The 14,920-nt window shown below is 44.9% G+C and overlaps 1 protein-coding gene across 7 annotated transcripts in view; it reads right to left on the bottom strand.

Moving 5' to 3' along the window:
- Nucleotides 1-8,264, bottom strand: part of BRD3 (bromodomain containing 3) — a 336,658-nt gene extending 328,394 nt beyond the window's left edge. For 4 of the 7 annotated variants that reach the window (XM_085612657.1, XM_085612615.1, XM_085612646.1 and 1 more), the window contains exon 1: nt 8,132-8,264. The gene's annotated coding sequence lies outside the window, so the exon portion shown is untranslated. Of the gene's footprint in view, nt 1-7,376; nt 7,444-8,112 lie in introns of those variants that run through there. The other 3 variants (XM_085612632.1, XM_085612624.1, XM_085612641.1) reach the window with 3 other exon arrangements.
- Between the last annotated feature and the right edge of the window lie 6,656 nt (nt 8,265-14,920).

Genomic DNA, 14,920 nt, shown 5'->3' with positions numbered 1-14,920 from the left:
CCTAAAACAGACTTTTGAATTATTACTGAAAATCATGAAAACGAAAGTAGTGCCTTCATGGTACTCTGGAGGAGAGAAGAAGAAATAAGCATTTTGCAAAAGGCACTGCTCGCCCTAATCAGATGTCTAACACTCCAGTATCAACAAAGAAATATTCATTCAGGGTTTCAGGAAATTGATTGGCCACGCAGATACACTGGGGTGCACATTAAGGATTTTCACTAGAACTGGTTCCTTTTTTTTTACCCGAGCCTGCTCCAATTTTTATATATAGTAAATTATTTACATTTGTGCCACAGTACTGTCATGCATACCATGGCCACAAACAATGTCAGACAGCATCACTGAGTTAGGGCCAGCCCTATGCCCCAGGTTTACTGCGGCATATCCTGGATGCCCCTAATGAGCCAAAGATTGTCCCCACTGCGCAACGGTCAATGAGCACGTTCAACTCACTGTTATACCAGGGCCATAATTTTAGTAGGAGTGGACTTCATGCCAATGGTTCACACAAGTTCTTCTCAAAGCTTCCTTGTTCATACTATTATTATTATTATTATTAGTTCTTATATAGCGCTCAACTCACCCTTGGGCATCTTGGCGCTTGCATTGGGAACCCGTCCTGGTTTTTCCCTGTGAGATAACCCGTACTGGGCATCCCCAAGGTGAAAGCCAGGCATCCCGCCGCGGGGGGGCCGTTGTGGAGATTAAGCAAGCTTGTTGCCCAGAGCTGCATAGTGTGAACTCGTGCTTAGAGTGGGCACCGAAGCGAGAATTATCGAGTCCGTGGACAATTGGGCTCCGGACCCTGCCGCGTCGGGAATTGAACCCTGGTCCCGGGTCTGACCTCTGCTTCAGGGTATGCCTCCTCTAACCAGTGAGCCTGGCAGCCTGGCTCTACGAGTCATCTGGCTGGCCTGGCTCTACGAGTCATCTAAAAAGGCTGGCAGCAGTTGCTTGCTGGAACGGAAGCAGACAGGTTTGTTTTACCTCTTTGGGGGCAAAAGGGGTTAGAAGGACCTGTGCAGAGGCATGTGCTGAATGTGAGAGGGGATGGAGAAGGCTCAGTTCTTCATGGAGGCACACTGTGAAGAGTGCACTCTCGGGGTGAGGCGGTGGGCTGTCCTGGGGCCGTATTATAGAAGTGCCCCTGGGACGCAATGGGCGTTTGAGCCCGCATTTCACACCCAGGGAACTTTGGTATTCTAGAAGGGGCCGCAGACGCTTGTGTGCCCTTTCTGTATTACCGAAAGCACTGGCACACATACAGCATCAGAGCTTCCCCATGAGTGCGTTCTCATTTGCATGGTGTGGTCACATGCAAAGGAGAGAATCCCCTTGCCTCGGCGCCCGCGCCATATTGCAGATGCGGGCAAAGAAGATGACAGGAGGCGCACTAATAGTGCATCCCAATTGCAGCCCTCTGGCGGAGGGTCCCATGGACACCCCCAAAACATTCCCTTGCACGTGGGTACAATCACTCACTGCACTCGCATGCACTGTGAAAACACAGAGCTGCTTCAAAGCAGCCGCTCCTTTTTTCACGTGAATGCCCTATCCCCAGGGCAGCGCGAGTTCGCGGCTGCCCTGGAGGCAGCACATTCACCTTAATATGGCACAATTTCCTCGACTGATCTGGGCACACATTTTAAAATGGACGCCCAGCGCAAATCAAGGAAAATGCACCATATTTGTAATTCGGCCACTGGTGTATTTGGTAGGCTACAAAGAACAATAAGGCCGGGAGGAAGGGGACAGGAATACCTACAGTCAAACTCACAGCATCGCTGGGATCTTTCTCTCTGTGCTTGGCAATGGTGCCTTGTTTTCCAAGGCAACATCGAATATAGTGGTTTATCAGAAGGACTCCATATTGTTTAGGCTAAAAGACCTGCTGAGCGGCAGAAACCAGGACAGACCTAAAAGCAAGCATTAGTCTTCTTGCCATATCACCAACCTACATTTCTCAAGCTTTGATACAAAGACACCAATAAATACCTGGTCAGAGAACAAAGCAATATCTGGCAGCCACTACCAGCGTTTTACCACATTTTTAGTAGTGCAAGACAATTTGTACACATCTATAGCTTATTACTGCATTAATTATTACTTCTGCACACTCAAAACAGATTGAAATTAGAAGGTTTGAGATACTTTATATTTATTCTGATTTGTGAACTGATTTAGAGAAGCGTCAGTTTCTAGTAGGGCAAAACAATGATTTCACAAACTGTTGTCATTTATGGTAAATAGAAGGGTACGCCATTTGTTAAAAAATTCACATTTGGAGTAAATACACTAAAACAAATGATTAAAGGGGGGGGCAAGTCTAAAAGCAATAGTTGCTCTACTAAATGTAATTAAGTTAGCAATTAGAAAGGGGAAGGTACTACTGTCACAGATTAGCCTTCCCGTGGCAGGAACTTCTCAGCACTCTGCCACCTAAAGCAGGGCGGTAAACCCACCTCAATCTACGAATGGATGGTTCGAGTGTCAACCGAGGAACTCAAGCCTCTACATCTCCAAAACTCTTTATAAAGAGATCGGCTGATAAGATTTACAATACTTTACCGGAGCCCGTCATTTTGCCATTTGACTGAGATTTGGGGTTAATGTTCGTCTTTTCAGACAGAGGTTGGAAACGCAGTCATTGCATGAGATGCACGGCACGGTCATCTGAGTGAGTCTTTACCACTCGGGTTGTACACAACAGAAACTAGCACTAGGCCCAGAGAAGGGTTTTCTGTCAGGCTAAAAGTAAACTGTCTCGTAGAGTAGAATTTGTTTACCATCATCGCAGAGGTTCTCGTTCGTCCATTGGATCATCTAACACCGCGTACTTAAGCCTGGCTTTAGTTTTTGACCATGACTGACTATCATGGAAGGGTCCACAACCCTGACATCCACCTCTTCACATGCGCAAACATCCTTCAGATAGCGACTTGCCACTGGGCTTTCAATGGGCCAGGCCCCCCGCATCTCAGGCTTGGTTGTAATCAGGGCCACTGGAATTATGAGGCAGGAGAGGGCCAAATTATGCTGCAGGGTTGAGTAAATTATGCAGCAAGAAAAGGCTGATTTTGTGGCATAATGCACCAGTTTGTCAAGACTTACTTCATTATTTCGTCATTTTTAGGTTTTGTTTGTGCTGTGCTTGAGAAATCTATTGTTTTTAATATGAACTTAAAAAAGGGGCTTACATGCCGCCTCCTCACTTTTCTGGCTTTTTATTAGTTCCCGTATTTACCAATGCTTGTTGCAGACTGCTTCTCTTATCAGTTTCTAGTAGCTGAAATACTGTTTACATCCGCTTTGGTAGAACTATTTTTTCATAAAGTGTAGCCTCTTTCTGCTTTTTCGTCTTGCAGCAGATTTATATAGTGCAACTTATCACCGGAGAGATGAAGTGATTTGGCCAGAATCTCCAGATGTTGTGCAGCTCAGACATGAACCGGGATCACCAGCTCTCGTGTCAGCAGCTCTGCCGCTGCGCCACATCCTGTTCACTCCCTATTGCTTATTCAGACGTGCTTTAATGTTGCTTCCCATCCCAATAGATGCAGGGCAAATGGACAGGAAAGCCTACTACAAAAAACACCACGCACTAATGGGCATTCAGGAAAAGAAATGTAATAATGTAACTTCACTTTGAGTCATGAGGAACGCCACTGTCATGTCAGCTCCATTCCTATTTGTTATTAGCTATATTTGTAGTCATCTATTGCATCGCATATTTACTCTATTGAATAAATATATCAAAATATAAACTTATTTTGGTGAACAGTCTTTTTGTCATAAATGTATGGAAGGAATGACATTAACTTACTTGAGAACAATATAAAATACACCTAAGATAGCCGCCATATTTTATTTTACAATTCGGAATTCAACGGCTCAACCAGACTTGTCCCTTTTCAATTTTCTTGGAATAGACAGAGGTCCCACCAATCATAGACTGGAAGCAGACAGCGCATCATACAGGATCTGCGGCTCCTGTTGCTGAAGAAACATACAATATTCATGCAGTTTGCATCTTCATTGACAGGATGCGAAGGGAGTCAGTGTGAGAGCACTGGGGGAACTTGGCAAACAACAGCTAAGAGCTCACAAGGCAATAACTTGGAGACAAACAGCATTTTATTCATCACATCAGCAAAACCGATGCATTTCCAACGCTTGTTAAATTTGGTAACAATGTCTCAGCATTGGTTTCACCTCATTAGTACCATTTTAATAGCCAAATACAGCAATAAGCAACAAAAAGGTGACCCGTCCAACTTTGCAATGGGCCTTTCAGTGCACTGCAACACGTGTCGCTGAATATTTATTAACATTTGAACCGTTTAAGCAAGAAGCGCTTTGTTAAAAGCTGCAGATTATGCGGCAGATGATGGATTTGGTAAATGTGGCATATCTAGAATGCAAAAATCACTGTTCCAGTGGCCCTGGTAGTAATTTTTTTTTTTTTTAAAAGGACATTGAAACAGGTCACTATATTCACCTCCTTGACTTAAATGGTAACTCAGATTGATTTCTGAACAATGAAGCTAAAAATCATTAAGTTAATCCAGGACTGCAATTTAGTTCCTGTATATATTTAAAGTTTAATTAACCCTGCATTCCTTAAGAACGTTAGCTATTTCCAGGATGTTGCGTTTCTGTATTTTCTTATGTACCATGTTATTTCTGTACAGTGCATACTTTGAACAGTCGCCCCCAGGTGTTAACGTTTGAGAGCTCTGGAATTGGCCCTGAAGGCAGTGTGAGCTTCTCTTTCCCTGCCTGTAAGTGGTTGAAAATTGATGCTCTGCCTGTCCTTGGTCTCTCTGAGGAGCAGAGAGCAATGGCCATTTTTCTCCGGTTGCAACTGAGATTCTGTGTAGATGTGTGTGAAGGAGGTACAGAGATGTCAACATATTGACAAGACGAAAGTGAAAGAACATGCAGTCCTTAAGTTCTCGACTAAGGCCGACTTTCATGGTAAGAACCACGACTTGGACATCCATCTCTTCTCATGTGTAAACAGGCTTCTTATAATGATTTGCCACTGGGCTTTAAGTGAGCCGGATCCCTCCACTTCTCAGACTTGGTAGTAGTTAAAACAAGCATTGGCATAGCCAATAGGTCTCGCCTTTGGGACCTTATAAGTGTTTAGCCATGCAACAGTTGCATAACCAAACACTTATAAGGTCCCAAAACCGAGACCTATTGGCTATGCCAATGCTTGTTTTAACTGCTGCAATCTATTGAAGCCTCACGGAGAACATCAAAGCGGCCGTGCGGCCACGAAAGTGATCGCGATCAAACATCAAAGCGGCCGCGAAAGTAATCGTGGTAAAGAGCAACACGCGCGCCCGCGCATTGTAGCTCTAGGCTGGCCTGGTAGCACTTTTTGGAGCCCTCACAAAATGTCTTGCCAGACCAGCACATGCGCTGGGTCAGGCGAGACCTAAAAAGGACATTGAAACAGGGCCCTATATTCAAGTCCTTATCTTTAACCTCTTCTATGCTCATGACGAGCCCAGCTCGTCATGAGTCACAGTGGAGCTGGGCTCGTCGTAACGGCTGCGGTACGCCCACACAAGATTGATTCCCCACCTGTGCGGGCGAATTAATCAGTGGGCGGAGTCGTGACGAGCCCAGCTTGTCACGAGCACCGCGCCCCCTCTCCCCCCCCCACACACCGTGGGGGAATTACCCCCACAGCGAAGGGGTTAAAAGGCAAACTGATGTCTAAACAATGAATGTAAAAATAGTCAAGGTAATTCATGTCAGCGATTTAGTTACTGTGCAAATGTGTGCGATGGGGGTACACCTGTTAACATATTGACAAGGCAAAAGTAAAAGAAAGTGCAGTGAGTGGGAGTGTTGTGTTTGGGGGTGGTAAAGTGAAGGCAAATGCGGGAAGCGCATTCAGACAAGAGTAAAAAGAGGGTGCCGATGAAAGAGACGAGCACAAGAAGAGATGTGAAAAGGGGTGAACATAACAGGAGTGATTGAGACACTGAAAACCATCACCCCTTCCAAATGCCTCTGATGTTTTCATTATTTACAACAAAATTATTGCGGGAATTCCTTTATCTTTAACAACTAAGAGCCATTAGCAAAGTGAATAGTCCTGGTTGATTTTAGGTGTGTCAGTTGTTGTGTTACACATCTGGAAGATATAACAGAAGGCTCAGAGAGGAACCAAAATATGGTCGGGCTATGGGAATTCAAGAAATGTAGTTTACGATTGGGGGTGCCACGCTATTAATTACATGGACCACGCCCCTTTTGGAGGCACCCCTTTTCGAGGTTGTTTTCATCCTGTTTTAAGCTTTGTCGCCATAAACAAATTATATTGTTGCAATCGCCCACTATAACCAGCTAGCGAACACTAAAATATGGTTTAGCTAATCTCTGTAACAAGGGTTTCACAAACAATACAACTGTACAGAAAGTTTAGGTGTTGAATAAACTTTCTTTGGCAGTATTTTATCTTCGTCATACATAAGCAAGAGTGTGCACACGACAGGTGTGTATGCTAGACACTGAACCAATGCCAATTCTGATGGCATAAACAAATAAAGACAAGTTAACGATCTAATCAAGTATAAAATAAGAATGTCACCAAATTAATGCTACTATTACTTTTGCAACGGTGGCACGAAAAACGCTTTCAAGTGCCTTAAAGGAGAGCTCAGCCATCGAACTTTAGAGACCACACAGAAGAGCATATCAACACACCCATACTTTTTTTTTGGGGGGGGGGGGGCGCGGCGCTAGCCATCACAATCAAGAGCATCTACTTCAACTTTCAAGGTGCTCTCCTGCAGCACTCTTCCTCAAAGTACTCCTTAAAACCTCCCCAGGAATCTTCATCTACATAGACGCTCATGAACTAGGCACGGCAAGGTCACTAAGGTGAGAAACATGAATTATTATTCTGAAGTTGAAACAAAGTCCGGGTGCCCCGTTTTCAGTTTGGAAAACATTCAGTCATAAGCCAGCACATCAAACTGGTGAATAACATTTATTCATGTATTCTCTTTCATGGCTTCAAATGTTGTGATCCACAGCCAGACACGCCTACGTGGAGAGAGCACCTTTCGGGAGCCCAATTTCCACTGATAAATACAAGAATAGGGACAATTAAGCGCCGATTGCTGCGTAAAACAAACACTATCAAATGTAAATAAAAGGTGGCGAAAAAAAAAGCAGCCCATTTAACACTCGCCAGCTTGTTTAATAACCGAGGATCGTCGATCGGATAAACTACTAGACGTCTGTGGCTCCTATGTAAAACATCATTTTTAACTTAAGGTATATTCATACATCAATTCAGTTCCTCTCACAGACTGTCCAAACTACCTGCATGTAATTTATATGATTACCTCCTACGATCAGAATAAATCAACGAAATATTTTCACCCACAACGCTCCCGTTTCGAGTTTCCCTCTCTGACAAATTTCAAAAAGGGTGCCAGGTAGTGGAAGCTCCCCCCACAGCCGAGCATCACAGCGAAGACCTGGGCTCTTGGTAACACCCACTAGGAGATATATGTCCCTTCCACTCTGGAACCATCACGCTCCACACCCCCTTTCCCGTCACACGTTCAAGGGTACCCCCTCGCCCACCTGGCACCCGCATCCCATGCCCACCCCTTCCGTGCCCAGCTCATACATTCACAAAGCTTCCCCAGCTAGAGCCCTCCTACTACCCCTCCTTCCCTCCTCTCATTTTCCCCTTCAAAAGATGGCGGGCAGGGAAGAAAAAAAATTCCCTCCCGTGAGCAACGCTCTTCTTCCTGCAGTTCTGGGAGCCATGCACGGAGAGCCTCCCCCCCGTCCCCGCCCCTACCGCCGCGGCCTGCGCAGCCCCGGGAGCGGCGGAGACGGTACAGCGGCGCCCAAGGATGCCCGCTTCGGGGGAGCGGAGAAGCCATGTATAAGCCAGGCTTCTCGGCCGCTCCGAAGCGCGCCCGGGCGGCGCTTTGTTACATTGTTGCGGCGCACAAAGGCTGCGCGGACACACTGCGTCGGGGGGGTTTCCACTCCGCTCGGATCTGAGGGGCTCAACCCCCCCAGCCTCCGGGGGACTCGCGCGCGCCCGTCCGCCCCTGTCCGTACATAAGTAGACATATATTACTTGCACCCCCGGCCGCTCCCGCGCCGTGCGCCTCGCGCTCTCTCCAGTTGCTGTTCTTTTTTATCCTCGCCGAAGCAGCATAACAGACGCGCTCCTTCGAACACCAGAGCGCCTGCGTAGCACTGGCCGGAGCTCACGCTGGGAGCTGTAGTCCCATGGGTAGCGACGGCGTGATGCCACAGAACGTCTTCAAGCGCGAGGAGGACTACAAGTCCCAGGTTCCTCTGTAACCGCTCGCCCCTTGCCTTCGCTGTTTGCCAGGAGGGCCTGGGAGCAGGAAGGGGATGGCGGTTAGTGTATTGGGGTTCTAGGCGCCATTAATGCAGGATGCCCAAAGCCTGTACTATGTTTAGTGCCCATGTAAGCTCTGGTTTTACAGTGCTCAGCGTGGACGATCTTTGAGGGCATACTTTAAAGCAGCAGACGAAACTCGGATTTTCACCCATGGTTTCCAAACTTCTGCAGAGGTAAAACAGGACCGTTCTTAAAGCGGCAGTGCTGGCGTACCCTCAAGACCGTACTGAGATGGCTGGCGGACAGGGAGAGGTCAATCCAACCTCCGTGGTCCAAATTTCTTGTCTCACAGCGTAAAACGAGACAGCCCTTAAAGTGCCAGTTATGGCGCCTGTACGGCCTTATAATGAACTGCCAGGTTTGGAATACAGAAGAGGGCAACAAACGAGTTTTATAATATTACTATTAATTGTCCGGTTGGGGACGCGATTGCAACATCCTCCCAACAATATGTAACAATAAAAATACAATCCATAGGCAAATCCATGAGAAATAAAAGCAAACGTTCCTGCTTTGCTCATAAGTAAAAATTAATATATTCACACCTCTCTTTGAGCAAACTGAAGAAAGAAAACGATTAGACATGATTACCCTACATTATTCTGAATGACCTTGTGGGAAATTCAGAACTAGGCACTAAGCCTGTGTGGAAACTGGTATATCCTCTGTGCTCGTTTTCCCCACCACAATAAGATTTCGGATCTTGATCTGAACGGAAAGAATAGAACATTTTGCATTTTTAAAAATAAAGTCAGGGTGCCTATATTTGTTTAAATACCGAATTTAATCAAGGCCAGGCTTTCAGCACTAGGGGCACGCGCTATACGCTCGAGTTCCTATGCTTTAACTTAGAAATCTGGTTAATTTTCTCACCTTCCCACCTGAGGCGCTTTTAAACAGGAGCGTCTGTAGAGGGAGGGGCAGGGCGTAGACTCCTGTATTTTTTCTGTAGTTTCTCCTTGCTAGAGTCCACCTCAAACTATCTACATTCAGCACGAAGACCTGCTGTAAAACCTCACTCAATCCAGTCCTCTCCGCATAAAAATAATTACTACATCAGTAACTCTGTTGAAGATGTGGACAATTTCTGGCTACACTCAATTTCATTAACAAATAATATGGATCTAATACAGGCAATGGAGGTAAGACCATCAATCTGCCAGACGATCTTGAAGGGCGTACGCAATCGCCAATCACAATTTTAAGTTTATCTGAACTACTAACCCAAGATTACCTATGCAGCGATCACAAGTCATTGAGAAGCGACTCTGTAATTTAAATGCGGGCTCAGTTAGATGACATGGACCAAAATACCCGCCATGCCCCTGCATTAAAGGCAATTAGGAAAACAAAATACCATGTAGGCCCTTGTGGTCTCTAGGCTGGATTATGGCAACGTCCTGTACTTGGGAGCTGAGAAATCCACTATCCATGGACTGCACCTGGTGCAGAATGCAGCTGCCAGGTTTCTTTATTGCCTACCCAAATTTACCTCTGTCTCCAGCCTTCTTCGCGATCCACAGTGGCTGACTGTGTCGAATCATATTAAGTTCAAAGCACTCTGTTATATGTTCAGGGTAAAATATGGATCTGCTCCTAAATACCTTCTGGACTCAGCCAACCTAAACCATCAACTCTGTTATATGTTCAGGGTAAAATATGGATCTGCTCCTAAATACCTTCTGGACTCAGCCGACCTAAACCATCCCTCCTTTCCCTTGCGATCCTCTCTGCAGACTTGGTTATTTGTACCAAAAAACGCCTGGCTCGTATAAAAGGCCGTTCCTTTTCGTTCTTAGGGCCGCTACTATGGAATTCCTTGCCAGTGCCCTTGAGAGATTCGACATCCCTTCTTGCTTTCCGTAAGGGTCTTAAAACCTGCCTTTTCTAACACGCTATGCAGTTCTCTTCTTCCTTTTTACCCCCTCCCTGCGCAGTGAAACCCCTCGGGGTAGCTGCACACATTGTATGTCTCATAATAATAATAATGTACTGGGACTGAGAACAATGCGAATCATGACATTTTAGATCTAGAAGAGGAAAGCATTTCGAAATTACACACCTCGCTATTAAATATTTTACATACATCAATCACGGCACTCATGCAGTCAGATAAGTTGGACATTCAGAGTGACCTTATTAACGTAATAGCTTCTTATATCAGTGGTATAAACGCTAAACTTAAAGAATTGATAACAAGGGTGCAACAAACAAACCCTTCAGTCTAAACAGATTGTTCCTACCTGACAATGCGGCAAAAATAGTTGTGAGCACTTTAGTACTATCTTCCCTGGATTACTGCAATGGTCTTTTTGCTAACGCTCAATCCCGGGTGATAGCAAAATTGCAATCAATTCAAAATGCAGCGGCAAGACTGCTTTCCAAAACACCTAAATTTGATCCCATTAGTCAAACTATTAGGGACTTTCACTGGCTTACTGTCAGGAATAGGATCAAATTCAAGACCTTATGTCTCACGTTTAAAGCTTTAAACAAGCAAGGTCCACAAGTTTTTCAAGACCAATTGTTTCTATATCAACCCCCAAGATCCTTGAGATCAACAACAAGTTTCCAAATTTCTGTCCCGCGCACAAAAACCGTGTCTTGGGGAGATAGACGCTTTGTGGTAGCGGCCGCAAAAATGTGGAATGTGTTACCGTTACATATTAAATTAAGCCACACTCGGCTTCAGTTCAGGAAATTACTGAAAACTTGGCTTTTTAATCAATAATTATTGTTAACCCCCTGCTTTCCTTTCCATTAACGATAAAGTCTTTTTTATCTGGATTCTGTTGAAGTCTCAGCGCCAAGACGCCCAAGGGCATACGTTGCGCTTAATAAATTGCAAAAATAAATAAATAAATTGTGAATGTGGCCCAATTATTGATAAGTTAAGCACTACACCAGCCGTTTTAAATTGTATTTTAAAGGAAAGGAAAAATTGCAGTTTCAGAAACTATGACTAGTAGGCAAACCCTAGAGCTGAGTAACTGCCCCCAAGTTCTGATGCAAAAGAAACACCATATGTCTGAGTCAAGCAAGCCGTTCAGCAGCCCAGGAGCAGCGCCTACTAATCAGGAGCTGATAGAGTCTGCACTGCAGTCCACTGACCAGCCTTCAGAGAATGATGCTAAACGAAACAAACCCGTGATCCCTGTTGAAACCAAGAGACAGAAACACGTTCTAGGAAGGCAAGAAAGGATCTTCAATCTATAGTGAAAGAAACCCCATGCAGTGACAGACTATACCCCATCTTTGAGGCTAAGTAGGAGTAGCAAGACATATCAATTGTAAGCATCCCAACAAACCCCGACAAGGACAAGGTAATCGAGGAAAAGCTGTCAAATTCAGATTCATTAGACACATCGCAAACAATAAATGATACAACATATAATCTACAGAAGGCATCTGAAAGTGCCCAGACTCGAGCTGGCGATGTTAAGAGCTTGAAATTTGTAAACAAGGTGAAACACTGCTGGCAACACACCCAGGGTTTAGGAGTAGATAGTACTGTGTCCCTTGCAACACGGGAAAAATCACACCATGAATCTACCCCTACATGTGACTATCCTCATTTAACATCAAATAATTGAAGCGATAATAGCAAAGAACTCACCCAAGGACAATCACCTGGTGGTCTTATAATTACATTAAAAAGCATTGATATCGATAATAAATCACACAAAGCCGCCTGGCAGGACCGCTATCCATGCAGCAACTTCCAAAGTGATAGGATAGCAGTTAACATTAAAATGCAAAAAGATGATGGAGCAGTCCCAAAAACACACAAGCAAAATGCTGATTCGGAAACCCTTCTTCACTCCCCATTACCTATAACGCATTCCATGCAAATGGAGAGTCTGAAACAGCAAATCCTTCTAATACCCCAGTATGTTTTGCAGGGCTAGCAGGACATCCTCAATAGAGGAAATATAATGAAATTGTTTGCTTAAATTTCCACTCCGAAGCATCTTAAGTCATCAGACTTGTTATCAGTCACATTTTTCCCTAACGAGGACTATAAGCAACCTGAACAATCCCTCACCACCCAGAGAGCAGAGGAAATTGCACTTTCAATCAAGAATGCTAGCCAACAGTTTAAAACATGGGATATAACACTTAAAAAACCCACAAAGCCTCAGGGCCGGGGGATGCATGTAGGGGGGTACATGTGCCCCCCTGTATGCATGCACCCCCATTTCCTGCAAGGCATGGACTGAAAAATCCATGCCGTGCAGAAATGTGCTGTGGCGCTCCCATTGTGGTGCCTTTCTAAGGCTCAGATTGAGCCTTTGAAAGGCACCGCCACCCCAGGACTGCCTGACCTGTATTCCAATTAGAATACGGCAGGCAGTCAGACTACAGATTTGGCGGTCTTGGAGCAGGGCGCTGGCATGGGTGCCCGCTCCAAGACCGCCAAACTAAGAATCAGGCCTTAAGTACTGAATTGGGAGTAACCTCTGTGTATTCAATTCTACAAAGTGCCCCCAGCACAACGGGAACAACTGCACAAACAACAAGCATTGGCATAGCAAATAGGTCTCGCCTTTGGGACCCTTATAAGTATTTAGTTATGAAGCACAATTTCCTTGGTGCAACAACATCAACTGTTGCATGGCTAAACACTTATAAGGTCCCAAAGGCGAGACCTATTGGCGATGCCAATGCTTGTTATGTCATGCTTTGTTTTACCTCTCTGTGCATTTTTCTGCAGCTTGTATATACCAGGGAACTCGACCGGAAGCTATTGCAGCACTTTACATAAACACAGATTATATTACACAATGTCAGATTCAATTTTTCATGCATAGGGAGATTAAGTGGTTTTCCCAGAATCGCAGTATGTTGAGCCAATGCTGAAACTCCAACCTAGTTACCCAGCTCCAAAGTCGGAAGCTTTGGCCAGTAAGCCACAATCTGGGTAGAGCGAGGGGGGCACGCAGAAGACCCATTAAATTTCAGCTCGTCCAACATAAGCTCGAGTTGAGCCGGAACCAGGCTTGAACTTTCAGTGGATCGCCCACCTTTAATTTGCCGCATGTGAATAAAGCACCAGTAATGCCGGCCCACGTAGGTGTGCGAATAACCATCTTAATTCGGTGCACTTTATGTTCCAAACTTTTGCATCGTGCTCAAGATAAACAAAGGAAATTGCCACATTTGGAGATGCAGAAAATGCAAACCAAATGCTATTTTAGAAACATAGTAGGAAGTTACATAAATAGATCAATATGGACCAACAGCTCACTGTATGCGGCAACGTCACAGGCTCTGGTCAGTCTGCAGCTCTGTGCTCTAAATTAAACTGCAAAGCCATCTGTAAATGGATTTATCTATCTCATGCATACGCTTCATGTCTGTATTTTTACCAAGTTATATATTCAATTGCGGATGCTGTGTGCATGTGCAGCGCTCATTCTCCCCAGCATATAGGTAATTTTTCGAGGCATTTCTAAAAGCTGGGCAAGTTACAATGCTCTCGAAGCAAAACCCTTTTGCAGAGGTGTTACAAAGCTGCCATGTTTCCCAGTTCCATGAATAACTAGAGAGCCTAGTCTTGGTGTTTCCTTAGCATTCTAGGGATGGCGGTCCTAGTTTTGTCCTGGGTTAAGTGAGACTACAAGGCGCATAATTCTAAGAAAAACTGCACTCTTGCTATAACTTCTGTACTAGAAAGTAGCAGAACCCTCCTAAATGTAAGTTTACAAGATGGTGCAATGGTTTTGACCTTTCTTTTACACAGCATTCTATTGAGGTACTATTTAATTTCAGACAAAGTGAATCAGAACTACAATACCCAGAATGCATTGCATTGGGACGTGAACATCTGCCACCGAAGACCCGTGCACAATATTATACTAATCTTGCTTACATACAGGACATGTGCAGGTGCGATACACGCGCCACCGTTCTCACTGCACTACCTTATTAAGCAATGCTCGGTGTGCAGTAGCTTTGCTCACCAAGGACGCCATACGCAGCACAGCAGCATATACAGAACTGCAAATAGTGCACACCGAAGAGTGCAGCTTTTCTGACACGTACGTGTGTGCCCAACCTGTGATGCAAGAAACCAATCCTTGCACCACACATGTGGTACACCTTGGCTTTAACAATACCTGGAAGTTCATAAGTAAACCTACGCCGGAGAGCTCCAGATTGTTTGCTTTGCAATATAAGAGTCCTAGTCATGATCACAACAGGACTGTGAATACCAAAATGCAAAGCAAAAACACAGCTCTGGTAACTTCTCCAACTGAGTACGCTACGGGGGTCTTAGGTACGACGATTTAAAATATAACTGCCTTGCTGACCAACGTTTTTGATAATGCTGCTCTGCCTATAGGAAGGAAGCTGAAATTTAAACTACAGTGCACTTTCAATGCCCACGTGCTTTGCGAAACCACGTACATGTCTTCACATTCAAGGCCCTAATAAAAGTCACACTTTAAAACACACAGCTCGGTTTCCTCATGGGGTCCCCTTCACTCTGCT

The sequence above is a fragment of the Triturus cristatus genome, chromosome 1_2 (genome assembly GCF_964204655.1).
Source record: "Triturus cristatus chromosome 1_2, aTriCri1.1, whole genome shotgun sequence".
Lineage (NCBI taxonomy): Eukaryota > Metazoa > Chordata > Amphibia > Caudata > Salamandridae > Triturus > Triturus cristatus.
Note: the sequence above shows the minus strand (reverse complement) of the source record. Positions and strands in the feature narration are given on the sequence as shown.